Source organism: Solanum dulcamara, chromosome 2, assembly GCF_947179165.1.
Source record: "Solanum dulcamara chromosome 2, daSolDulc1.2, whole genome shotgun sequence".
NCBI classification, from domain to species: domain Eukaryota; kingdom Viridiplantae; phylum Streptophyta; class Magnoliopsida; order Solanales; family Solanaceae; genus Solanum; species Solanum dulcamara.
In genome coordinates this window covers 68,888,603-68,916,223 of record NC_077238.1, presented here as the reverse complement: position 1 = coordinate 68,916,223, position 27,621 = coordinate 68,888,603, and the positions used below count along the sequence as shown (strand labels likewise).

The following is a 27,621-nucleotide window of genomic DNA, read 5'->3' as shown; positions in this document are numbered from 1 at the left end:
ATGTCTTGAAAGAGGATGCATTAAGCATGAGTTAAGTGTGACGTATTTAAACATCTTACTACTTTGAAACATGAATATTTCTTCAACATAAATAATCATTTTGAGGAAGAGTGATGGAAATGCATGATTGAGTTGAAAGCATGTCTTAAACGAAAATATTAATGATTGTTGTCTTGGAGTCGTGATGAGTCATGAAAAGAATGTCTAATTGAAAGAAGTGATGATTAAGTTGATTACAGTCCAATGTGACTAGATGGACTGACTTGTATAGACTGATTGATTTGAGTCTTATGAGCATATTGTGTCTTAGGAGGAGTATTGAGCACCGAATTGGAAAAAATATAGTTACAACTCAAATCCCATGAACTACTCGCCAGCATAGGATGGAAGGTTAAACCTCTTAAGTCCCAAAATAATGGACTTTGATTGATTGTGGATCTAATGATAGTGATTCGTCTCTTACCCTGGCAAAGTATTAGATGGATGTGGAAACGACACTACTTTATTGTACATCACCGATTCATAGGTGATAGTTGTCGGTTAGAAAAACTCCCAATTAGGATATGATATTGCATGATAGGATTGTTTGATTTAGATTGTAGATGATTGAGTCAATTTGAGAAACATTTGCTAAATTCTAAATTCTTGCATATCCTTTGAGTTGATTGATGAGCTTGAGGTAAGTGTTGTTGAGTGTTTCTCCTTCCTTTCATTTTACATACTCGTATATTTCATGTACTGACGCTATTTGGATGACATCATTTCATGATGCAGATACAAGTGTTAGAGATCCCCAACAACTATATCATTGAAGTTCACTTTTATTCTTAGATTTGGTGAGTCCTCCTTGCATCTAGAGGCACTCTAGATTAATTATCTTTTCTTTGAATATTTTTTTGGGAGCCATGGACTTTTCATTGACATTTTCTGGATAGTATTAGAGGCTTCATAGACAGATAGTGACAGTGTTGAGTTATAATTTTGGTTTCCAAAAATATTTTTTGACATGAAGTTGAGTTGGGATTTGATTAAATTTTTTTTATAAGTTGTGTATTTGTTTAGCCCACTTGATTGTCCCTTTTTTTGTTATTTAAGTTTTCCGTTGAATGAATGAATATTTTATTAGATCATGTGATTCACTTGGAGACCAGCAATGGACTTCGAGTGCTGGACACACTTAGGCTACCCTCTCCGGGCATGACAACGAAAATTGTAAAGTGGATATTCAAGTATCTGAGAGGAAGCTCAGGGAAATGTTTGTGTTTTGGAGGAACAAATCCAATCTGAGGGGCTATATAGATGTTGATATGGCAGGTGACCTTCATAACAGAAAATCTACTACTGGATATGTGCTTACTTTTTCAGGGGGAGCTATATCATGGTAGTCGAAGTTGTATAAGTGTGTTCCACTGTCTACAACTGAAGCTGAGTATATTGAGGCTATTGAAGTTGGCAAGGAGATGATATGACTCAAGAAATTTCTTCAAGAGCTTGACTTGCATAAAAAAGAGTATGTCGTTTATTGTGATAGTCAAAGTGCAATAGACTTAAGCAAGAACTCGATGTACCATGCAAGGAGATATCACTGGATTCGAGAAAAGATAGAAGACAAATCTATGTAGGTTGAAAATATCTCTACAAATGAGAATTCTGCATATATGCTAACCAAAGTAATAACAAGTGACAAGTTCGAATTGTGCAAAGAACTTTTTGGCATGAGCTCTTTCTGAGAAGATGAAGATACCACTTTTTGGTGCATAAGACTGGAGGGGAAGATTTTTTGGTATCCATTCCATGCCAGAAATTTATTTCTTTTTAGGTTAAACAATTGGTGAGTCAAAAATGTGGATTGTTAATTGAAAAATCTCAACAACCAAATTTCAATATTTTTTCCTACCAAAAAACCTAACTTTAAATTTTGGTTTCTAATTGATGTCATCAATGACATCATGGACCTCACATATCCCTCGTGGATTCTCTCCTAGCATACCTATGGTAGAAGCAGGTGTATATTGGTAAGATCATTGTCTATTACATTACGTATTATCACGTTGCATTGCCTTGCACTTATCTGATTTTGCCGTCTTAAATTGTTGTTATTGTACCTCTTTATTAGATGATTTTGATTTGCTAGCTTCCCTCTATTTGTTGTAAATTTGTGGATTTGAGGTACTTGACTTAGATAGGGTATATTTTATTCTTTTTATGATATAACTGTCTAACTCTTGATTGGTTAGACTATGATGCCTTATGAGTGCATTATTCTTATTACATTTATTGCATCTTTTGATGCAGATCCTAGTGTTAGTAGGCCCAATGATTCATTTTCTATGGCAGTGTCTTTTAAAAACTTTAGGGAGCTACTTGGCATTCAGAACGATATCTAGCTTTCTCTATTTACTTTTCGTGTTATTTACTACTTCAGACAATTTGGTAGCTTTGAAATAAATGTACTCAATCTATAGATGCTCTTGTAATGGTGACACTGAATCTTTTCCTAAAAATTTGATCATTGAGTTGCGCTTATCTTATTTTGTCATCTTGAAGTGATGTCATTGTACTTATTAATCAGATGATTCTGGTTAGCTATCCTTTTCTATTTCTTATAAATTTATGAATTTGAGGTACTTGACTTAGCTAGGATATATTTTATACTTTTTAAGATATAACTGTCTAACTCTTGCTTGGTTGACCTATGATGCCTTATGAGTGCACGTATTTTCATATTCATACTACACCTGTTGCATATTTGATTTGCAAACTCTAGTGCTAGCAGTCCAAATGATTTATTGTCTATGATAGTGTCTTTCGGAAGCTTTAGTGAGCTTCTTGACATTCAAAGCAATATATGGCTTCCTTTATTTTACTTTTTCTGTTATTTACTACATCAGACAATTTTGTAGTTTTGAAACAAAGGTACTTAGTCTATAGTTGCTCTTGTACTGGTGACGCTGAATTTTTTTCTAAAAAAATAATTATATAGAGTAGGAGTAATTTCACGCCTAATACTATAACAAGCTGAAATTGTAGTAAACAAACTATTCAAAATAAGTGGACTCTCTAAAAAAATTGATTTGTTTTTTCAAACATACTTTGCTACGTGTAAAATTTTTGGACTATGTATTGTCGTTACAAATCTTCAACATGAAATTGGTGGAATCCAGTAAGTGTACACATTTTTTGAAAATATTTTTTAGATATACTCCTCAAAATTGGACTATATATTATTTAAAATTTTACTTGAAGTTAGATAATCGATATAAATCAATAAAAATACTGTAACTTTCTTCTCCTCTTCACAAACAATATGGTTCTCCTTGGTGATTTTACTAGATGAAAACTCACGTTTTTACCCTTTTTTTGCAAGATATATTTATAATTTCAAATGATTTTATAAGAATATATTTCGAAAGCCTAATTTATTAAAAGATTATTTTGCAGTGTATTTCAGAAACCTTAATTGATGTTACTTGGAGAGGATGACTACTAATATACCTTGGCAGGATGCACACCTTCTTCTATGCCACTTGTCCTAATATTTGGCATATTTTCACTACTATCCTCCCCTTATAAATATCCTTTTTTCTTACTATAAAAGTGTGCAAAGAAACAAAAAGTACTTCTGTTTCAAAAAGAATGACCTAGTTTGACTTGACACATAGTTTAAGAAAACAAAGATGATTTTTCCATCTTGTGCTCCTAAATTAAAGTTGTGTCAAATGTACCAAAATATACTTTAATCTTGTGGCCTTAAACATGTTATGTGGAAAGTTGAAATTAAAGTTTTTCCTAAAAAGGAAAGGGGTCATTCTTTTTAAAACAGATTAAAATGGAAAGGATGTCATTCTTTTTGAAACGGAGGGAGTAAAAAATCAAGTTGCTCTCTTTCTTACTCTCTTCCTGATGATTTCATTCTCTCTCTCAACTTTGCATCTCCTTTTGGTTGATTCTAATGTTTATTAATTTTCTTGATTCCTATATCCTCTATTTAATTAGAGAAGACATGTTTTATTTTGGAGAAATATTTCACTCCGGTAAAATAGTGTCACCCTCCAGGAGGGTACCCTAGACGTGGCTGGCACTCAGAGACTATTGCTAGTCCCCAAGAAAACTACTTGACTAGTTCACACAATCATTCAATCAACTCTCTATCAGCGAAATACTTAACTCATCAAGATTATCAAATAGATTCTTATAGAATAAGGCCAAAGGCCAACAATCTATCTAATCCAATCAACAAGACTAGTACAAATGATTTCTCTTAGCGATTCATGTATGTATGAAGAAATTTGGGTTGGAAATCTTGAAATCTACGAAGAAGAACTTACCTTGATGAAGAATCTTGAAAGATAACCCTAACTTGATGCTTTTCTTGAAAATTCTTGAGTGTTAAAGTTTAGGAGTGAATGAGAGGGTTTCTAATGAGGAAAGAATTAATTTCTACACGTGTAGGGACAGTAAAATAACTTCCCAAAGGATTATAAGACAAAAATATAAAAGAGGCATCGTTTAGCTTAGGCAGTGGAGTCCGCGTCCTCTCCACATCGCGGAGCCATCGCGGACTTGTGCCAGGATGGAGCATCTCCAGTTAAATGGTCATAATGTTTTACTCCAAACTCCAAATGAGGCAAAATTGGTGGATTTAGAAATAGGACACGTAGATCTTTAATTTAATAGGTCATAGGACACCTAAATCTTAATATTCTGAGAGATATGGGTGTTTAAAGTTGACCCTTATAAGATCTTATATGAAAACTTAATCGGCAAAGGATCTTTCAACTCGACTTAGTAATAGAGGTTCCTTATTACCATATTTATCCTCTAATACACTTCAAATATTTAGGAATTGATCCTCATGCATATATACAATTAGAATTCATCGAGTTCGGGTCTGCATATGAAGAATTATTTGAGTCTTGGCAAAAAATTTTAGGATGTTACATTATCTCCCCTTGGGATTATTTGTCCTCGAATGAAGATCCAACAGAGCTAGAATTGAGGCATAAATAAAAATTGAGACTCAATCAAAACAACCAATCAACCAAATCAAGTAATCTAGATGATCAACTATTCAGACTCAAGAATAGACAAATCTGTTCAAGTCAAGAATAAGGACATTTCCTTCAGTATTATCACCATTGGCATGAATAGAACATCGAAACTCTATCAATCGAATCATTCAAACATCTAGATCATCAAACGTTGAATTCAAGAAAGAAGACATCAAATTAAATAAAGAATAGGATATTACATTCAACATCATCGTTGATGGCAGTTATAGAAGTGGATATTTGGTCTTCATTTTATCCTCATAGGACAGACTATCCTTGATTTAAGCACTTTCAATGGGAACTACCAACAAAGGATCTCCCAAGCACTCCTTCGATCATTGAGACATGAAGCACCAAACTAATGGTGGCTAACTCAGAAAGTAACTCCAATTCATGAGTGACATCTCCAATCCTCTTTACAATTTGGTAAGACTAATATATCAGTGCCCAAGCTTCCCCTTCTTTTCAAGACTCATAACACCCTTAATGTACATCCAATAATTCACCTCAAACTTCAAGTCTTTTCCCCCTCACCTCAATTTTTCACTCTCTAGAATGGTTTTCACTTCCTCTATAACTTGGTAAACTAAGTCTGGTCCAACCCACTCAAATATAGGGAGCTCACTCACTAGAAGACATCATACCTGGGATGAGAGAAGAGCTACAACCTCGAATGCTCCCCTCAAAATTCCTCTTACCAAGTTCAAGCCTAGCTCTAAGTCTTAAGGTGCTAGTCCGAAGATTATCATACTTATACAAATCTAACCCTCGAATTCATACTCTACACCTCTATAGGGACCTTTTTACTTATTGAATACTCCTCCTCCTCACCATTTCATACAAACACTCATAATTATCATCCAAAAGTCATTAATAGCCTACTACCATCACTCTCATAGTGACCACCACACACTCAAGTCTATCACTCTAACCACCTCAACCACATCTAAGAATTGTCAAGCCTACTTTAACATTTCTACCTCCATTATTGCATGAGATCTTAATCAGAGATACACTAACACTCTTACCTATCTATTGCACATCATGGGGTTTCATCTTGCTCTTCTTTCACACATCTATTCTTAATTACACAAGTACAACACAACTATCACAATCAGGAAACACTCACTCTCGCCCATGTACTCTCACTCAACTCAGTCTACTATCATCAATATCGCTATCAGGACTAGAAAGGAAGAATTACTGAAAAGGTTTAGACCAAAAGGTTATAAGCATGATTTATTCAAGAAAGTATGATCTGGGAACATCCATAACTAATATGATCTCTAGTCTTTCAGGGCCTATCATGAGTTCATGGAATTATACATATTATGAAACTCAAGTTATGTCTTGTGTAACATAGAGCTGAAAACTTTTAGATTCATGAGACAAAATCAGGATTGCCGAATGAAATTATCAATTCGCATCCTCGAACTCAGTATGGATATGCATCAGCATGGGGGTGCATGGGTCTAGGCCATGGGCATGGTGCTCATACACACGACAGGAATAGAGTATCACCTCGACTAAAGTATTAGGAATATGCGAGATGGAAAAACATTGATGTCTCATTCTGATCAACTCATCATTGTTGAAATCTCAAGACTTGCTTTGGTTCATTACCTCATTATCTCCCCCTTAGCTCAAAGTTCACCTCCTTAAGTTTGTGAATCAATATTTTTTTTACTAAGCTATACGAATAATTCTCCACACGGTTGGGGAATCACTATCCATAAAAATACTTAAACTCTCTTATTACACTATACTCAAAGTTATGAAACCGCTACTAGGACTTTCTTCTGAGATACCACTCTATGCTTCCTTCTACCTTTATAGACATATTTATATACTTAATGCTCTTATTTGCATACATAGCCTCTTTCTATAACTCTTCTGATCTAACCTCTTTTTTTAGTCTGCTAATGCTCAACTTCTAGGCTCTCATACATCTGATTGAAGAAAACTTGAATTATAACAGGAGAATCATCATCATCTATACATAACCTCCTTCAACCTAACTCTTAAAGATGATAAGGAATGCTTACACTGGCCTTCTCCACATTGACAACTCAGTTATACTATTTAAGTACCCATAGCAAATCATAAATTTAAAGCCTCACACCACTATATACTATCTCATATACACATCTTAGGCCTTTTATTACCTAATGACTTAGCCCCAATTCACAATTACCCTCTAAACGTCACATACACCATACTCGTAGCATCACACTTCTTGCATGTCAACATCTTAACCTTATGCATACGCTTTGTCAAGCCTACTAGATCAAATCTTACAACTAGCACTATCACACACTGCTCGCATACTATACCAACTTACAACTACTAAGTAAAATTAAGAAACACTCTCCTATTAAGACCTCATGATAAGTAATCGATCCTTATCTCACTATCTGTCTAATTTCAATTTATCACCTCATCTCCTTTCATAACCTAAGTACTATTTACCTATTCATTACACCTCATTGCCTAGTTATATTCATATCCCTCTAAATAACATAGGGCTCTTTCTTCAAAATCATAAGATTAGATTAGATCTATCATCTCATGACTATTCCTCCCTTCCGTTTAAAACCTATACTAGGTCTTTTACTAATACAAAGGCACCTCAACATAAAACTCCTCTCATGGTTTGAGTGTACTCTAACTCATCTTAACTAACAACTTTTCTTCTACCTCCTGTCATGAAAACTAGATGATACTTACTACATCTTTAATCAAAGTCAAAAGGGATGACTTCTAACCCTATTGCTTACCGTATAGGTACATAAATCTAGTTACATGTCTCAATAAACTACCATTCTTACTATTTGGTTTCTACTTCTCTAACTCCATCTTTTTAGATCTAGGATCATTTTATGAATTATAACTTACCATGCCTCAAATCACATTCCATCGGATGGTAACACTAATCATTTAGAGGCATAACCTTCTTTTAAAGGATAACATCTGAAGTAAGGTTTTATAGAAGAGAGTATGGAAATACATCTTGCTCTGTCTCAACGTACCTATGAGGGTGCATTATTTTAAACCAATAAATTTGTGCATACTAATCGGCTCTTCTCAAGCCTGGTGTAGTGTCTTTAACCTTTGAATACTTTATCTGAAAATAACTCATCAATAAAGATCTGAGCTTTACTGTTCTAACCACCTTGAGTATGAGCATAGTCGAATGGATTTTAGCAACACACAAATCAGAAGGGAACTTTTATAGAGTTAAACTCTATAGCACGAACTCAGAATATGAAAGAAGTAAAATAATTCCAAATATTCTATACCCTCCTGATTATAAGTGTAGTGCATAACACACCCATAAAAAAGACTCTACAAGATACGACTTCATAGATTTCCTAGGACTCTTGAACTCTGTACTTTGATACCAAGTTTGTCACACCTAGGGAGGGTACCCTAGGTGTCGCCGGCACTTAGAGACTATTGGTAGTCCCCAAGAGAACCACTTGCCCTAATAACACAATCATTCAATCAACAATCTATCAACGGAAGACTTAACTCATCAAGATGATCAAATATATACTTATAAAATAAGTCCAAAGGCTAATAATCTGTCTAATCCAATCAACAAGACTAGAATGAATGAAACTAGCCAAAGGACAATCTCAAATCAAAAAGTCAATAATCTAGTATATGAACCCTCTATCAATTGTCTAAGTGGTGCCAATGACAGGTTCATAGCTATCTTAAATCAAATAAAAGTAAAAGTCTAAACTCTAAAGCCTGATGATAAAAGAATGGCATCCTCCGAAAGTATGGAGGACTCACCAATCAGCTGGAATACGAACGGATCCTTAATAGTGCGCTTGTTGATGATCTCTAGAACCTATCTCTGCATCATGAAATGATGCAAGTCCAAATGGACATCAGTACGTGGAATGTACGAGTAAGTAATATGCCAGAATAAAACATGCATAAGGTAGAAGACTATCAACTCAGATAACTTAAATCAAGAAGTAAGAAACTCGATCAAGATGTCAAAAGTCTAAAGCAAGAGTAAGGTTTAGGCATAATACAATCATATATAGTCCAATCCAATCCAATTCAATTATATCAGAGTAATATCAAGACCTATTTGAGAGTTTCTCTTATCCGATGACAATCACTTATGAGCTAGTGATCATACAACAAGCTAGTTTCTATTGCCACAACCATCTTATACCTTGACAAATCTACCAATCTGGATCCAACAATCAATCAAGTCCTATCTTTTCAAGACAATAAAATAGGGAAACATCCAACTTTAACTATTCAATCCTCTCTTATGTTTGGCGACAGAGTTATTGAGTTTGATTTATTACTTACTCTTACCCAATTTGGTGCTCGATACTCCTCCCATGACTCAATGCTCATAAGACAATCAATACCAATCAACCAATGAACTAGCCTCATATAGAGTTTTATCAGTTCATTATTTCTATCAAATCAGTCTTTTCGGACGATCAATCTTTCAATCAAATCAATCAAATCAATCAATGAGTCTCATATGGACTTTTATAAGTTCATTTGTTCTATCCAATCAATCCTTTCGGACAATCAATCTTCTGATCATTCCCAAATTATTTATTTATGAGTAGTTGGGACAATCATTTATGACAACATTTAGTTGAGACCATTCAATTTAGTTCAATAATGAAGATGCAAAGACTATCGAGTTTCATCAAGACTATCATCATGCTCACATCCCAATCACAATTATACATTCATGAGTTCAAGGCTCTAGACTCAATATTGAGGCATATACAATCAATATTAGTTAAAATACTACTAGATTTTATGAAATAAGTAGTTTAAATCATTTGTTCAAGAAATTCATAGAAAAACATCAATTTGTCAATAGTAGGTAAAATATATAAATTTAAGGAAAATCTCTTGAAACACAATCATAGGGACTCAAATCATTCACAAATCAACCTATCTCAATCATGGGACACATGGAAGAACAATTTCCATACTTTAGTTTAGCCTTACATACCTTAAAAGCTCCACAAATCTTGATGAAAAATCTTAACTTGAAGAAGAACAATTGAGATACCCTTTCTTGAAATTCTTGAATTTGTTTTCTTGAAAACCCTACGGTTAGGATTTAAGATTTTTCTTAGCAATTCATGTAAGTATGACGAAATTTGGGTTGAAAATCTTAAAATCTACGAAGAAGAACTTACCTTGATGAAGAACCTTGAAAGAGAACCTAACTTGATGTTTTTCTTGAAAATTCATGAGCGTTAAAGTTTAGGACTGAATGAGAGGGTTTCTAATGAAGAAAAACGGATTTCTACACGTTTATGGACATTAAAATAACTCCCCAAAGTGTTATAAGATAAAAATACCCTTAAACAAATAAATGAGGCATCGTTTAGCTTAGATAGTGGAGCCTGCGTCCTCTTCGCATCGCGGAGCCATCGCGGACTTCTGCCAGGATGGAGCATCTCTAGTAAAATATTTATAACTTTTTACTCCAAACTCCAAATGAGGAAAAATTTATGGAGTTGGAAAGAGGACACATAGATATTTAATTTAATAGGTCATAGGACACCTAACTCTTAATATTCTGAGAGATATGGTCATTTAAAATTGACCCTTATAAGATCTTATATGAAAACGTATTCAGTAAAGGATCTTTCAACTCGACTTAGTACTAGAGGTTCCCTATGACCATAATTCACCTCTAATATAATTCAAATACTTAGGAATTGATCCTAACTCATATGTACAATTAGAATTTATCGTGTTCGAGTGTATATGCATATAAAGAATGGTTCAAGTTTTGGTGAAAAATTTTGAGGTATTACAAATAGTTTTTTAGGACAGTGCCCAACACGACTCAAATATTATTTGTGTTCTACTTAAAATATTATAGTAGTAGTATCTATCTAATTTTCAGTACTATTATTTTACTAAATATTAAGTTATATTATTGTTGAGATTTTCTCATTGTTCCCCACCAATCTAAGATACTATGGAAAATAATATGTCCTGAAACTGTTGATAATACTTATACTGATACTATCCTAACTATAACTATTCCGTCATTTTGTTGGAAGCTTATGGTGTTGAAAACTACAAGTATGTAAATACACATGGTTCAAGTTCAATGCTAATAATAAAACCTTCTTAAGAAATACACCTCAATGCAAAGGAATATATGAAAGAATTGACAATCCCTCTAAACTAAAATTAAAATTTGGTTGAAATAAATGATATAATTATTTTGGCCATTTTAGAAATAAATATTGAGGCTAATGTGAGAAACTGGGTGATAGACTCTAGTACGACGAGACACATATTTGTGTAAACAAAAATAATTTTGTGTCATACACCCAAGTTGAAAAAGGAGAAAAAATTGTATATCTTGGTTACTCAAGGATAACTAAAGTTCTTGAAAAAGAAAAAGTCCTTCTCAAACTCACATCCTGTAAAACTTTGGCATTGAATGATGTATTGCATATTCCTAATATCCGAATCAATTTAATTTTTGTGGGATTATTGAGATAAAGGTGGAATAAAGATTTCTTTTGAAGATAATGAGGTCATAAATGCTGAAGCTAAAATTACTAAAAAGTCATGTTTTTCAGTAAATAAAGAAACTGAATTATTATTTTTAATTCACACTGATTTGGGTGATTTGAAATAAATTATGACTAGAGGTGGTAAAATATAGTATGTGACTTTTATTGATAACTTTTCTAGATTTAGTAAGATGTATTTGATTAGAAACAAAGATGATGCATTTGATGTTTATATTTCTTATAAATCTGAAATTGAAAATCAACTTCGCTGAAAAATTAAGAGAATTAGATCGGATAGAGGTGGAGAGTATGTATCTTTGAATATTTTTTTTGTGAAAAAGAATAAATTATTCATGAAGTAATTCCTTCTTATTCTCCTGAGTTTAATGGAGTAGCCGAAAGGAAAAACACAACTTTGGAAGAAATGATGAAGTCCATGTTACTTGGAGTGAGGTACGAAGTATCGATGAGAAACAATTCTATTTATATTTGTGGTCATTCTAGCTTACATTCGTGATGCTAACTGGTTTGTCAATTGCTTTTTTTTAGAGGGTCGTGCTGTTTTTTCCCGTGGAAGTCCATTCCCTTCTTTTGAGTACAATGGAAAACTCAACATTCCTACCAGTACTATGAATGCATATGTTTTTTGTGTTATAGTCAATTCAGAATGAAACAATTCCTGATTTTGTTCTCTCGTTGTGATGTACAGACAAATAACTGTTACATATTCCCTGGATTTGGTTTTGTCTTGGTCATGTCTGGTATAATCCGTGTGCATGATGACAGGCGTTTAGCAGCTTGTAAGTACATCATAGGGATGTATTTCTGTTGGGGGGTCCTTTTTAGCCTTTTTCTCAAAACTAGTTGATTTTCTAGGAAACAGTGGAAGTTTTGGCTGCTCAAGTAACAGAGGAACATTATGCCAAGGGAATGATATACCCTCCTTTTTCTGATATCAAAAAGATCTCAGCTCACATAGATGCTAGTGTTGCATCCAAAGCATATGAACTTGGTTAGGGCATTTCCTTTCCTTTTTTTTGTTGTGTATTTTCACCTTTTTTTGTTGTCTTGTTTAACTAAAACATTAAACAATTTTGTCAATTGTACTCCAGGTGTGGAAACACGTCTCCCTCAACCAGCAGATTTGGTGAAGTATGTTGAGAAATGCATGTATACTCTAAATTAGCGAAGCTACTGATGATTGAATGGATCATTTCACCGGTTGTAATCTTGTATGCACCAGAGACTTATAATAGTCCATTTCAATATGCTTTTCTTGTAAGCTGTTGTTGTGTATCAAACTTTATTTTTTGTACGTGATTCAATCAGAAATTGGGTTTGTTGTGTAGTAAACTTGTTATTAGGTGTCTCGGCATGATGCCAAAGTCGTTGTTTTCATAGCCATAAGAGCTATAGTAATTGGAGGACCCTTGAAGGTGAATAAATTGAGTTGTCAATGTTATACGGAATTTTATGTCAGTTCTTTGTAACAGGAAAAAAGATTTCATGTTTTTACATACAAACTACAATAACATATCAGTATAATCCTACAAGGCTCTGGGGTGGGTGGGATGTATTCAAATCTTACTTCTACCTTTGCAGGGTAGTTAGGTTGTTTCTGATAGATCATCAGCTCATAACATGTATATTCAAAACAAAAGATTGAAAGGTAAAAACTGATAAAAAATTAGCAAGATACATATGCAAATGAAAGAACAGGTAGTAAAGCAACATGTAGTAATAAAAGTTGAAGAATAAGATACTATGCGACTGCTAATACTACTAATTAAGAGGGGCATGAGAAGAGGAAACTGAGCCTTGCCTTTCCCACTTGAAAGTTTGACAAGGTCGTCTACCTACTACCTTTATGTCCTATTCTTCAACCTTCATTATCTAAGGTCAAGTCCTTAATAAGCTGAAGATGTGTCGTGTCATGCCTAATCACCTCCCCTAGTTCTTCTTCCTATCTCTACCTCTCCTAAAATTTGTTATGACTAATTTCTCACACCTCCTTACTTGTGCATCCCTTCACTTCTTCTTTACCGTTGGTATCAATCTCATGCCACAAATATCTTTTTTGTTAGGTTGAAAAATTGTTGAGTAAAAAATGTGGATTGGTAGTTGAAAAATCTCAACAACCAAATCTTACCATTTTTTCCTACCAATAAACCTAACTTTAAATTTTGGTTTCTAATTGATGTCATCAATGACATCAAAGGGAGCAAATTTTCCCTATAAATAGTACACTCTTGTTCATTTGTTAGACACACCAAGATAGAAAGAAAAATTATTAGAGAGCAAAGTGAGGTGTTTCATAGACTATAAGTGTAACGACATGTCCCCACCGTTAGGAATTGGCCAACAGGGAAGGATTTTTGGGCCAGAAAACTTTGGATAGTAACTTCGAAAAAACTTAGCCTAGGCTAGACTTAGACGAGTTCTGAGTCAGGTAAAGTTTGGAGTGATCATGAGAATTATGGGAGGTCAAACCTCTAATTTTATTGAACAGGTTGATAACCAAGATGATACAGAATATTTACGGCTTCACAGAATTGCATTTGAGTGAGTAAAACTCTCGAAATTAAATTTGGCGTGAAGGGCATATTTTAATACGTCCTTGGAAGGGGAATGTGTTAAGAAATGGGGGAATTGGAGCACACAATCTGAGTTCATTGTTTTCGCATATTCCGTTAGAGAGGAATTATTCCCGCCAGAGTGGGATGGGTCCCGTCAGAGCGGGACATTCGCGACTTAAGTCGTGAAAAACTCCAAAATGGTATTTTCTGCAAAATCATTTTCTAAAATTTTAAGAGGCAAACTAGGGAGAATTCTACCAATTTTCCATGGATTTCTATGCTTAAGGTAAGAATTTTACTCCATAAATTCATACTTTGATTTCTAGAACCTAGAAAGTATGGTTGGTTGTCATTGGGGGGAGGGGGTTTGAACTAAAACTAATGGTGGAAAGTAGCCTTAGGGTGAGGTTAGGATCATGGATTTGGCTTAGGGTGTGAATTGTACTATATTTTATGATAGTTAGGCCATTGTGTTGATCCTTTATATGTATTTACTATTTTCTAGACCCAGAACGAAAAAAACGAACCCAAAAAGGAAAGGCTCTTACATTGTAAGTTTGTTAAAGATTGAAATTAAGGTAGGTGATGGTCTAGTTTCCCATATGTGTTTCATATAGTTATCAAATTGCTTAATGATATGCATGTGTGTATATGAATAGGGAAACATACTAGATTATATGTGAAATGATCGCTTGTAGGCCTGTTTTTGTGATAAACCTGTTCTTGGTGATATAAATATTATAAATACTGAATGTATTTATGATTGTGGTATGCTTGGATTGGGTGTCATGTTCCTATATATATTTGGATTGGGTGTCACATTCTGACATAAAGTTGATTGTTTGTAGGTCCCTTAAGAGGATCATTGTGTGAAATTATAACATGTGGAAGATATTGAGTTATGATATTGCCGAATATGGTTAAACTTGAGATTAGTTGACTTATTCTGTATATGTATATGCTTATTATGTTGAATTTATTTGTCTATGATCCATTTACTGGCTAACTGCGTGATCCTATCAGTATATTATTATTTTTGTGTACTGATACTACTCTTGCTCTGCCTTTTGGTGAGTACAGGGCATATTAAGCTCGCTGCGGAGAGACCTCGTCTAGAGGAGTGATTATGTTTTCAAGTTCAAGGTGAGCTGTTCCTTCAGGCTACCGTGAACTCTAGCTTTATTTCTAGTCCTTTTCTTTTTCAGGACTTAGATATTTAGACAATGGTTTAGTTTTATTGGTTTCTAATTGGAGTTGTACTACAATTCTAGACTTTTTAGTTTTAGAGTTTTTGTACGATGACTTTTAGTTTCTAGAATGTGTTTACTTATGCATATTTTGAGTTTATAAGTAGTTGGTTTCTGAGTTTATGGGAACTCAACATTTATCTTTGATTTAATCTTGCTTCTGCATCTTTAAGCTTGTGTATACCTTGAGATTTTTATTGGCGGGTCAGGGTTGGATCAAAGTTGGTATCAGAGCCTAGGTTCGTTGATCTCTTCGTACCAAAATGAGTCTAGTAGAGTCTTGTGGAATGGTATTAAGACGTCTGTACTTTTCTTTGAGAGGCTACAGGATTTTAGAAAAAGTTTCATTATCTTCTTTTCTTCATGCTTTAACTTGATTCCAATTGATATATGGCGATCCAAAATGGTATCTAACCTCTTTCACTCTCTTTTCCACATATGGTAAACACTCATTATAACGGCGTTAAGACCATAGCTCCAGTGGATCCAGAAGAAGAGCCAGCCATTCAAGGGCGTGGCATAGGAAGAGGCAGGAGAGAGAGGCGAGGCAGGACCAAAGGTAGAGCAGCACTTGCCAAAGTGGAAGTTCCTATTGAGGAGGTACCAGTAGGCGAGGCCCCTCCTATTCTCCAGAATGAGTTTGAAGGATATGTGGAAGTTGAAAAACAGTAAGAGCAGGCTAAACAAGAGGAGGACACCCAAATTAGGGCTGCTGGTATTCCCCCTCTGGATCCAATATTAGCTTAGCAGATCATAGCTTTCCTGAGTGGGATATATGGCACTGGCACCATCCCTATCATGCCTGCCACATCTGCTCTTATTACTCGTCCATTTGCTGTTGTAGCTCAGCCAAATGATGAGGTGGTAGGCACAAATGTATTTTTAGACCACTACTGAATCCTGTGATGATTGGTACTGAGCATGACATGCTCACCAAGTTTCTCAAGCTCAAACCTCCAATCTTTCATGGTACTGAAAATGAAGATGCCTATGAATTTATTCCTGATATCTATGAGAGGTTGCACAAGATGGGTATAGTGCATCACCATGGAGTGGAGTTTGTAAATTTTTAGCTGCAGGGTGAGGCCAAGCAGTGGTGGAGGTCTTATGTGGAGTGCCGTTCGTCTGTATTTCCCCACTCACTTAGGTTCAGTTCTATGCTCTATTCTTAGAAAAGTATGTACCCCGTACTTTGAGGGATAAAAAGAAGGATAAGTTTATAGCCCTTGAGTAGAGAGGGTTATCAGTGGCTACTTATGAGGCAAAGTTTCATGTATTGTCTAGGTATGCTACTCAACTGGTCAATACAGAGGAGAAGAGGATTAGGTTATTTGTGAAAGGGTTGAACCCTAAGTTACAAGTACTTTCTGTTCGTATGACTTCGTCTGGCAAGAGTTTCAATAAAGTCACAGACTTTGTTAAGAAGGTTGTAGGTGTGAGGAAAGATGGGCAGACCAAAGCTTTGGCTAAGAAGCCCAAGAGTGCAAGTAACTTCCAGGGATCCTATTCTAGAGGGTCAAATAAGCCGGTGATTGCTGCCCGACCAATTTAGTCAGCACTGTCTGCTTCTACTGGCAGGTACTCCACAGAAGGATCTGGCCCATAAAGATCAGGGAGCATCATTCCTACGTAGCTGCCTATTTTTTGATCGCGGTTATTTTAATTATGGAGAGCTAGACCATATATGAAGGGAGTGCCCTCACCCTCTTGAGACAGTTTCTCCACCCCAGTAGGCCAGAGTAGTGGTCCTAGCCGCTGGAGGGAGTAATGGTAGAGGACGTCCACAGGTTGAGCTAGGAGGCAATTCGAGAGGCCTTAGGGGATGAGGTAATGATAGTGCAGGTCAAGAAGTAGCCAGCTAGGATGGGAGGTAGCCCGTCAGGATGATCGGGCTCAAATTTATGCATTTTTAGGTAAGGCCGAGACAGAGGCGTCTGACGCAGTTATCACAGGTATTATTCTTATCTATGACCGGATGACTACTGTTCTGTTTGATCTAGATTTCGCTTATTCTTATGTGTCTGTGACATATGCCTTGGGTTTTGATGCATTGTGTGATATATTGGATGCTCCTATTCATGTTTCTACCCCTTTTGGAGAATCAGTCATAGTCACCCATGTGTATCGTGCTTGTTCTATTGTGTTTATGTGATACCAGACTTGGGTGGACTTAGTGATCTTAGACATGATAGATTTTGATGTGATCTTAGGCATGAATTGGTTATCCCCCTTTGTTTTACTTAATTGTAATACAAAAACTATAGATCTAGAGGGAAAGGTTAGAGTGGGAAGGGGTGTACAAGCCTAAGCCAACTAAGGTCATATTCTTTCTCTAGGCTAGAAAAATAGTGGGGAAGGGTTGTTTGGTTACTTGTCCCATATCCAAAATATGGAGGTAGAGTCTCCTACTATTGAGTCTATTCCAGTATTGTGTGAATTTCTGAAAGTTTTTCCTTTAGACTTGCCTGTTATGCCTCCTGACCGAGATATCAATTTCTGTATCGACCTAGTGCCGGGTACTCATCCAATTTCTATTCCTCCCTACTGTATGGTTCTGACATAGTTGAGAGAGATTAAGGCTTCAGATTCGAGAGCTTCTTGACAAGAGGTTCATTTGTCCTAGTGCTTCCCCTTGGGGTGCTCCGGTGTTGTTTGTCAAGAAAAAGAATGGTGGTATGAAAATATGCATTGACTATCGACAACTTAATAAGGTCACCATCATAAATAACTACCCTTTGCCTCATATTGATGACCTTTTTGACCAGTTGCAAGGAGCTTCAGTATTCTTAAATATTAATCTCAAGTCTAGGTATCACCAGTTAAAAATTAGGCTTGAGGATGTGCCCAAAATAACTTTTAGGACCAGGTATGGGCACTATGAATTTTTAGTAATGTCCTTTGGATTGACCAATGCACCTGCAACTTTCATGAGTTTGATGAATGAGGTGTTCAAACCATTCCTGGATTCGTTCGTGACAGCGTTTATAAATGATATATTGATGTATTCAAAGAGTGAACAAAAAGATGCAGTTCTCCTTCGAATTGTGTTAGGTGTTTTGGGAAGAAAAATGTTGTATGGAAAATTGTCTAAGTTGAATTTTGGCTGCCTTTAGTTACTTTTTTAGTCCATGCTGTTTCAAAAGAAGGGGTAATGGTGGATCCACAAAAGATTGAGGTTGTTAAGAATTAGGCTAGTCCCAGTTTTGTAAGTGAGTTAGATGTTTTATGGGGTTGGCCAGTTCTATCACTGGTTCATGAAAATTTTTGTTTCTATTGCTACTCACTTTCCAGGTTGATTAAAAAGGAAGTACCATTCGAGTGGACTGACATGTGTGAAGAGAGCTTCCAAAAGCTCAAGACTCTTCTGACCACAGCACCAATTCTAACCCATTTGGTCGAAGGTAAATACTTTATTGTGTATTTTGATGCATCACATTCCGGTTTGGGTGCTGTGTTGATGCAGGATAAGAATGTTATAGCATATGCTTCGCGAAAATTAATGGTGCATGAGAGAAATTACCCGACTCATGACTTAGAGTTGGCAGCGATAGTGTTTGCATTGAAAATCTGGAGACATTATCTGTATGGCGTTAAGTGTGGGTGTTTATGGATCACTACAGCTTACAACATGTGTTCACCCTAAAAGACTAAAATTTGAGTTAGAAAAGGTGGATTGAGTTGCTTAAAGACTATGACGTCACCATCCAGCACCATCTAGGTAAGGCTAATGTGGTACCAAATGCATTGAGCCAAAAACCGGTGAGCATGGGAAGTTTAGCTTCTTTGGAGACTTTTATGCGATCCTGGCTAGAGAGATTTAGGCCTTGAAAGTCAGGTTCATGAGACTGGACATCTCAAATAAAGGTGGAATAATTGCCAGAGTTGATCTAAGGCCCTCTTTTATAGAAGAGATTAAGACTAAGCAGTTTGAGGATGTGAACTTAAATAAAATTAGAAGAAAAGTGTTGATGGGCAAGGCTCAAGACTAAACACTTGATGCAGGTGGGGTGCTTCACTTCAGGGGAAGGATTTGTGTTCCTCGAGTAGATGGACTAATTTAGAAGATTCTGTTTGAATCTCATAGTTCACGATACTCTATCACCTAGGAGTGACTAAGATGTATCAAGACTTGAAACAGTTGTATTTGTGGACTGTATGGAGAAATACATAACCGACTATGTAGCCATGTGTCAGAACTGCCAACAGATGAAATATAAGAACCAAAGACCTATATGTTTGCACCAAAGAATGCCCATTCCTGAATGGAAGTGGGAGAGTATAGCCATGAATTTTGTGGTGGGGCTTCCCAAGACTTTGGGAAAGCATGACTCTTTTTGGGTAGTGGTTGATAGGTTAACGAAGTCGACACACTTTATTCTGGTTAGAGTGGACTACAATGCACAAAAGCTGGCCAGGATTTAGGAGAAGGAGATAGTAAGGCTGCACGAGGTGCCCCTTTTTATCATTTCAGATCGTGGTATACAATTCACTTCCAAATTTTAGGGTAAGTTGCATGAAGATTTGGGCACTCAACTCACTTTCAGTACAACTTTCCATCCACAGAAAGACGAGCTGTTAGAAAGGACTATCCAAGTGCTGGAAGATATGTTAAGGGCATGTGTGATAGACTTCGGGGGACATTAGGATAATTTTTTGCCCTTGTGTGAGTTCTCCTACAAAAATAGCTTACTCCACTATTAATATAACACTATTTGAAGCCCTATATGAGAGGGGATGCAGGTCTACCATAGGGTGGTTTTAAGTTGGGGAAGTGGAGCCATTGGGGGTTGACTTAGTGAGGGATGCTCAGAATAAGGTAAGAAACATCTAAGCTAAGATTCTAGCGGCTCAAAGTCGTCAGAAGGAATACACTGACTGAAAATTAAGGGATATGACATTCGAGGCGGGTGAACAAGTACTTCTAAAAGTGTCACCCATTAAAGGAGTGATGAGATTTGGTAAGAAAGTCAAACTCAACCCTCGCTATATTGGCTCTTTTGAAATTCTTGATTATGTAGGGCCAATGGTGTATAAATTGGCTTTACCACCTAGCTTGTCTAGGTACACCTAATATTCCATGTGTCTATGCTGAAGAAGTACCATTGGAATGGGGATTACATCATTAAATGAGATTTTATATTATTAGACAAGAAACTTCAGTATGAAGAGGAGCCAGTTGCAGTTCTTGATCTTAATGTCCAAAAGTTGAGGACTAAGGAGATCAATATGGTTAAAGTGCAATGGAAACATCGTTAGGTAGAGAAAGCTACTTGGGAGACTGAGAAAGACACGCGAGTCAAGTATCCTCAACTGTTCGACGAAACAGGTACTACTCTATCTTTACTTTACCCCTATTTTCCTAGTTAGTCACTCGGGGAAGAGTGATGGGTAAATTTATATCTATTGTAATGTCCTGTCCCTATCATTAGGAATAGGCCAATGGAGAAGGATTTTCGGGCCAGTAAACTTCGGGTAGTAACTTTGGAAAAACTTAGCCTAGGTCAAACTTGGACAAATTCTGAGTCAGGTGAAGTCTAGGGTAATCATATAAATTATGGGATGTCAAACCTCTAATTTGATTGGATGAACTGATAGCCAAGATGATATGGAGCATTTACAGCTTAGCAAAATCGCATTTGGATGAGTAAAACTCCCGAAATCAAATTTGGTGTGAAGGACATATTTTAATACGTCCTTGGAAGGGGGAATGTTGTGAAATGAGGGCTTGCAGCACAAACTCCAAACTCACTGTTTCCACATATCATGCCAGAGCGGGATTATTTCTACCAGAGTGGGGCAGTCGCGACTTAATTCGTGAAAAGCCCTAGAAATGGTCTTTTCTGCAAAATCAATTTCTAAAACTTCGAAAGGCGACCTAGGGCAAATTCTACCAATTTTCCATGAATTTCCACGCTTAAGGTAAGGATTTTACTCCCTAAATTCATACTTTGATTCTTAGAACCTAGAAAGTATGGTTGGTAGTCATTAGGGAGGGTTTAAACTGGAAACTAATAATGGACAATAGCCCAGGGTGAGGTCAGGATCATGGGTTTGGCCTAGGGTGTGAATTGTACTATATTTCATGATAGTTAGGCTATTGTGTTGATATTTTATATGTATTTACTATTTCTAAACCAAAAATGAGAAGAATGAACCTGAAAATGGAAAACTCTTGCATTGTAAGGTTGTTGAAGCTTGAAATTGAGGTAGGTGATGGTCTAGTTTCCTTTATGTGTTTCATATACTTGTTAAATTGATTTATAATATGTATGTGCAAATATGAATAGGGAAACATACTAGATTATGTGTGAAATGATCACTTAATGACCTGTTTTTGTGATGAACCTGTTCTTGGTGATATAAATATTATAAATACTAAATGTATTTATAATTGTGGTATGCTTCGATCGGGTGTCACGTTCTGAAAAATATTTGGATCGGGTGTCACATTTCGACACATAGTTGATTGTTTGTAGATCCCTTGAGAGGACCATTGTGTGAAATTATAACATGTGGAAGATATTGAGTTATGATATTGTTGAATGTGGTTGAACTTGAGATTAGTTGAATTATTCTGTATATATGACTATTGTGTTGAATTTACTTGTCTATGATCCGCTTACTGACTAACCGCATGATCCTGCTAGTACACCATTGTTTTTGTGTACTGATACTACTTTTGCTCTGCCTTTTGTTGAGTACTTGAGTACATGACATATTCAGCCGGCTATGGAGAGACCTCTTCTAGAGAGTGATTATGTTTTCAAGTTCAAGGGTGAGCTGTTCCTTCAGGTTGTCGTGAACTCTATCATTATTTCTAGTTCTTTTCTTTTCCAAGACGTAGATATTCAGACATTGGTTTAGTTGTTACTGATTTCTAATTGGAGTTGTACTCCTGTTCTAAACTTATTAGTTTTAGAGTTTTGGTACAATGACTTTTAGTTCCTAGGATGTGTTTACTTCCGCATATTTTGAGTTTATAACTAGTTAGTTTCTGAGTTTATGGGAGCTCAACATTTATCTTTGATTTAATACTACTTCCGCATCGTTAAGATTGTGTATGTTGTTGGGATGATTAGAATGGTTCTCCCACTGGAGAGTAAGAATGGGTGCCAGTCATGGCGGGTCGGGTCGTGACAATAAGAAAATAGCCGTGAAGAAAAATAGAGTGTGAGCGATATATTTAGTAAGGTGGAAAATAAAAAAAATATTAATCCTTTTGAGTGTGTTTGAGTCACTTTAAGTATTGTACTCGTGACTATTCAGTGTAAAATTCTTTATAATGGTGATATCAATTTCTCCTCTTAGTCCGTGGTTTTTTTCTTATTTAAAAGAGTTTCCACGTAAATTCTTGGTGTCATTATTTTTTTATTTTATCCATATATATTTTCTTGTTAGTCTGTATTTTTTCAATAAACTGGTATCAGAGCGAGGTTTTATCCGAGTATGCTCCATGGTAACAACATAGTTTGAACTTCCACATCAGAAAAGATTTATTTTGATTTTAATAACTATATATTTTTTGGGAGAAAATGATGGAAGCCAACACTAGTAGAATGGTTACTTTGAATGGTGTTAATTATGCTATTTGGAGGGAGAAATGGAAGATCTTCTTTATTTTTAAAAAAATTTATCAACCAGTCTTTACCACCGTACAGCTTGATAATAAAACAAATGAAGAGTGAAATTTATTGCATAGACAAATTTGTGGATTATTAGGCAATGGGTTGACGATAATGTGTTGAATCATATTTCTAGGGAGACACATGCTCGTACCCTATCTGAGCCTCTTAAAAGCTTGTATACTCAGAAGATTGGGAACAAAAGAGTATTCTTTATAAAGCAGATGTTAAGTTTAAAATATAATGATGGTTCTCCGATGACACATCACCTGAATAATTTTTAGGAAATCATGAATCAATTATCTGCTATGGACATTAAATTTGATGAAAAAATTCAAGACTTGCTTCTATTTTGTTCCCTACCAGACTCTTTGGAAACTTTAAAAACTTCATTGTTAATGGTATGATCTTTCACCAAGAACAGCGTCTTGAACGAAGAGATGAGAAGAAAATCTCAATGTTCTTCTTCGTCAGATGTCCTGGTGACTGAACGTAGGGGGAGAAATAAGAGTCGTGGTTCTCAGAATAGAGAACATAATAGGAGTAAATTATGAGGAAGACTTAAGAATATTGAGTTCTATCATTGTGGCATGAAAGGGCACAAAAAGAAGTTTTACTGAAAATTAAAGAGGGAGAACAAAGACAAAGAAGAAAATAAAGAAGATGGCAATGAAAATTGCCTAGCTACCGTTATCACAGAAGATCTTGTTACTGTCCTTTATGCAGATATGATAAATATTTCTTGTGATGATTCAAGTTGTATTTTGGACAATAATACCGCGTCTGATGTGACATCAAGGAATTTTTTTTTCTCTTCCTATACTCCTGGTGACTTTGGAACCTTGAGTATAGGTAATTAGATTGTATCTAGGGTAGTTGGTTTTGGTACAGTTTATTTGGAGACTAGTGTTGGAACTAAACTAGTTTTGAACAATGTAAAACATGCACCTGATGTTCGTCTACACCTTATTTCTGTTGGTGTTTTCGATGATGAAGGATATGTTAGTACCAATGGCAATAGAAAGTGGAAACTTATTAAGAGTTCCTTGGTTGTGGATCGTGGTAACAAACGTCATGGTCTATACTGGACTACGGCTTCTACTTGTGCCAATATGGTTAATGTAGTTGAGAACGATAACTCTTCAACGTTATGGCATTAGAGGCATAACTACATTAGTGATTTTTTTTTAATTTTCTAGCCAAGAAGAAATTGTTGTTAGATTTTCAAAATGCTAAACTAGAAAAGTGTGAGAACTGCTTGGCTAGAAAACAAAGTAGAATTTCCTTTAAGTCTAACCCTCCTTCAATAAAGACAGAGTTGCTTGAGTTGGTGCACTCTGATATATGCGGTCCAACGAAGACAAGGACATTAGGTGGTGCACTATACTTTGTCACCTTTATTGATGACTGCTCAAGAAGGCTTTGGGTCTATATCTTGAAGACTAAAGACCAAGTGTTAGGTGTCTTTAAGCAGTTTCAGGCTTCAGTTGAAAGAGAAACTAGAAAGAAACTGAAATATATTTGTACTGATAATGGTGGTGAATATTGTGGACCATTTGACGAATACTGCAAACATCAAGGTATTAGACACCAAAAGACTCCTCCTAAGACCCCTCAACTTAATGGGTTGGCTAAGATGATGAACAGGATCTTGATGGAAAGAGTTAGATATTTACTTTCTGAAGGAAAATCGCTAAACATTTTTTGGGGTGAGGCCTTATTGACCTCTACACATGTTATTAACTTATCTTCTGCTGTTGCTTTGCAAAGTGATGTTCCAAATAGAGTTTGGTATGAAAAGGATGTTTTCTACGATCATTTGAGAGTATTTATTTGCAAAATTTTTGTACATATGCCGAAAGATGAGAGGTCAAAGTTAGATGCCAAGACAAGGTTATGGCCTTGATAAATTTGGTTATAGACTATATGATCCAATTGAGAAGAAACTTGTGAGAAGCCACGATATCTTCTTCATGGAGAATAAAACCACTAAAGATATTGACAAAGCGTAGAAGCTAAAATCTTCAAGTTCTGATGGCGTAGTTCATCTTGATCAAGTCCCTCATATAAGTGTGAATGACGTTGGTCGGCCTAATAATCATGGTGATGCCCAGAATCATGTACCAAATCAACATGTTGATATTGATAATAACAAGGATGTTGTTATTATGATGCTTAGGCTTATGAATTTGTGTACAAATCACCTCTTAAGAGGTCCACAAGACAACGTATTCCGTCCTCTCGTTATTCACCTAATAATTATGTGCTACTTACTGATGGAGATGAATCTGAGTGTTATCAGGAGACAATGAAAAATGAGCATAAGGATCAATGGATTGATGTCATGCAAGATGAGAAGAAATCTTTGCATGAGAACCACACTTATGAGTTGCTGAAATTGCCTAAGGACATGAGAGCTTTGAAGAACAAGTAGATGTTCAAAGTTAAAGTTGAAAAACATAGCATGAAGCCCAGGTACAAATCTAGATTGGTTGTTAAAGGATTTGATCAAAGGAAGGGTATTGAATTTGACAAAATATTTTCTCTTGTCATGAAAATGTTCTTCATTTCTACAGTTCTTGGTTTGGCTGTTATTCTTAATTTAGAGATTGAGTAGATGGATGTAAAGACGGCTTTTCTTCACGGTGACCTAGAAGAGGAGATTTATATGGAATAACCTGAGGGTTTCAAAGTAAATGGTAAAGAAAATTTTGGGTGCAAACTCAAAAAGACTCTCTATGGGATAAGACAAGCTCCTAGACAGTGGTACAAAAAGTTTGACTATGGGGGAACAAGGCTACAAGAAGACTTCCTCAGATCACTGTGCGTTTGTACAAAATTTTTTTGACAATTATTTTATCATCCTCTTACTATATGTGGATGATATGTTAATTATGGGCAAGAATATTTTTAAGATTGATGAGTTAAAGAAAAAGTTGTGTAAGTCTTTTTTCATGAAAGACTCGGGTCATGCCAAGAAAAATTTGGGCATGAGAATTATTCATCTCAGAGATGCAATGAATATTTATCTTTCACAAGAGAAGTACATTGAACGTGTACTGGAGTGCTTCTACATGAAGAATGCTAAGTCTGTTAGCACACCTCTTGCTGATCATATGAAGTTGAGCAAGAAAATGTGTCCTACAACTAGGGAGGAAAGAGAGAACATAGCAAAAATTCCATATTCCTCCGTCGTCAAAAGTCTAATGTATGCAATAGTATGCACTAGACCTGATATTTCTCACGCAGATGGTGTTGTTAGTAGGTTTCTTGACAATCCAGAAAAACAACATTGGGAAGTTGAAAGTGGATACTCAAGTATTTGAGAGGAAGCTCAGATAAATGTTTGTGGTTGGGAGGATCAAATCCAATCTTAAAGGGCTATACAGATGCTGATAAGGAAGGTGACCTTGATAACAGAAAATCCTACTGGATATTTGTTTACTTTTTTAGGGGAGAGCTATATCATGGCAGTCGAAATTACAGAAGTGTGTTGCACTATCTACAATTGACGCTGAGTATATTGCTGCTACTAAAGCTGGCAAGGAGAAGATATGGCTCAAGAAATTTTTTAAGAGCTTGACTTGCATCCAAAGGAGTATGACGTTTATTTTGATAGTCAAAGTGCAATACACTTAAACAAGAACTCCATATACCATGCAAGAGATATCACTGGATTCGAAAAATGATAGAAGACGAATCTATGCAGATTTAAAAAATCTCTACAAATGAGAATCCTGCAAATATACTGACCAAAGTGATAACAAGGTATAAGTTCGAATTGTACAAAGCATGAGCTCTCTCTAAGAAGATGAAAATACCACTTTCTGGTGCATGGTACTGGAGGGGGAGATTTGTTGGTATCGATCCCCTGCCAGAAATTTGTTTCTTTGTTAGGTTAAAAAATTGGTAAGTCAAAATGTGGATTGGTAGTTGAAAAATCTCAACAATCAAATCTCACAATTTTTCCTAGCAAGAAACCTAACTTTGAATTTTGTTTTCTAATTGATGTCATCAATGACACCAAAGGGAATAAATTTTACCTATAAATAGGACACTCTTGCTCATTTGTTAGACACACCAAGATAGAGAGAGAAAAAAAGAGAGCAAAGTAAAGTGTTCCACAGACTATAAGAAAAAAGTCTGTGAAGAAAAATAGAGTTGTGAGCGATATTTTTAGTAAGAAGGAAAATCAAAAGAGTGTTAATGCTTTTGAGTGCGTTGTGGTCACTTTGAGTATTGTACTCGTAACTATTCAGTGTAAAATTCCTTCCTATAGTGATATCGGTTGCTCCTCTTGGCCCGTGATTTTTCCTTTATTTAAAAGGATTTCCACGTAAATTGTTGGTGTCATTATTTTTTTATTTTATTTCTATTATTTTGAGCATATATGTTTTCGTATTAGTCCGCATTTTTCCAACATTTACATATCTAAATCATCTCAGCCTCGTCTTGTTCGCCACAAAGGTCACTCTACTCCCACGGCGCAATGACTTGTAATCTTCCCAAACTATTTAAGTTAGTGTATAAGAATCCTTTCTATAAAAACTCAATAACACAATCTTGTAAATTGAATACACAAA

The 27,621-nt window shown here is 35.7% G+C and overlaps 1 pseudogene; it reads left to right on the top strand.

The window, feature by feature from the left end:
* Positions 1-1,253: 1,253 nt before the first annotated feature.
* LOC129872495 (NADP-dependent malic enzyme-like) lies at positions 1,254-12,791 on the top strand (annotated as a pseudogene).
* Positions 12,792-27,621: the final 14,830 nt, after the last annotated feature.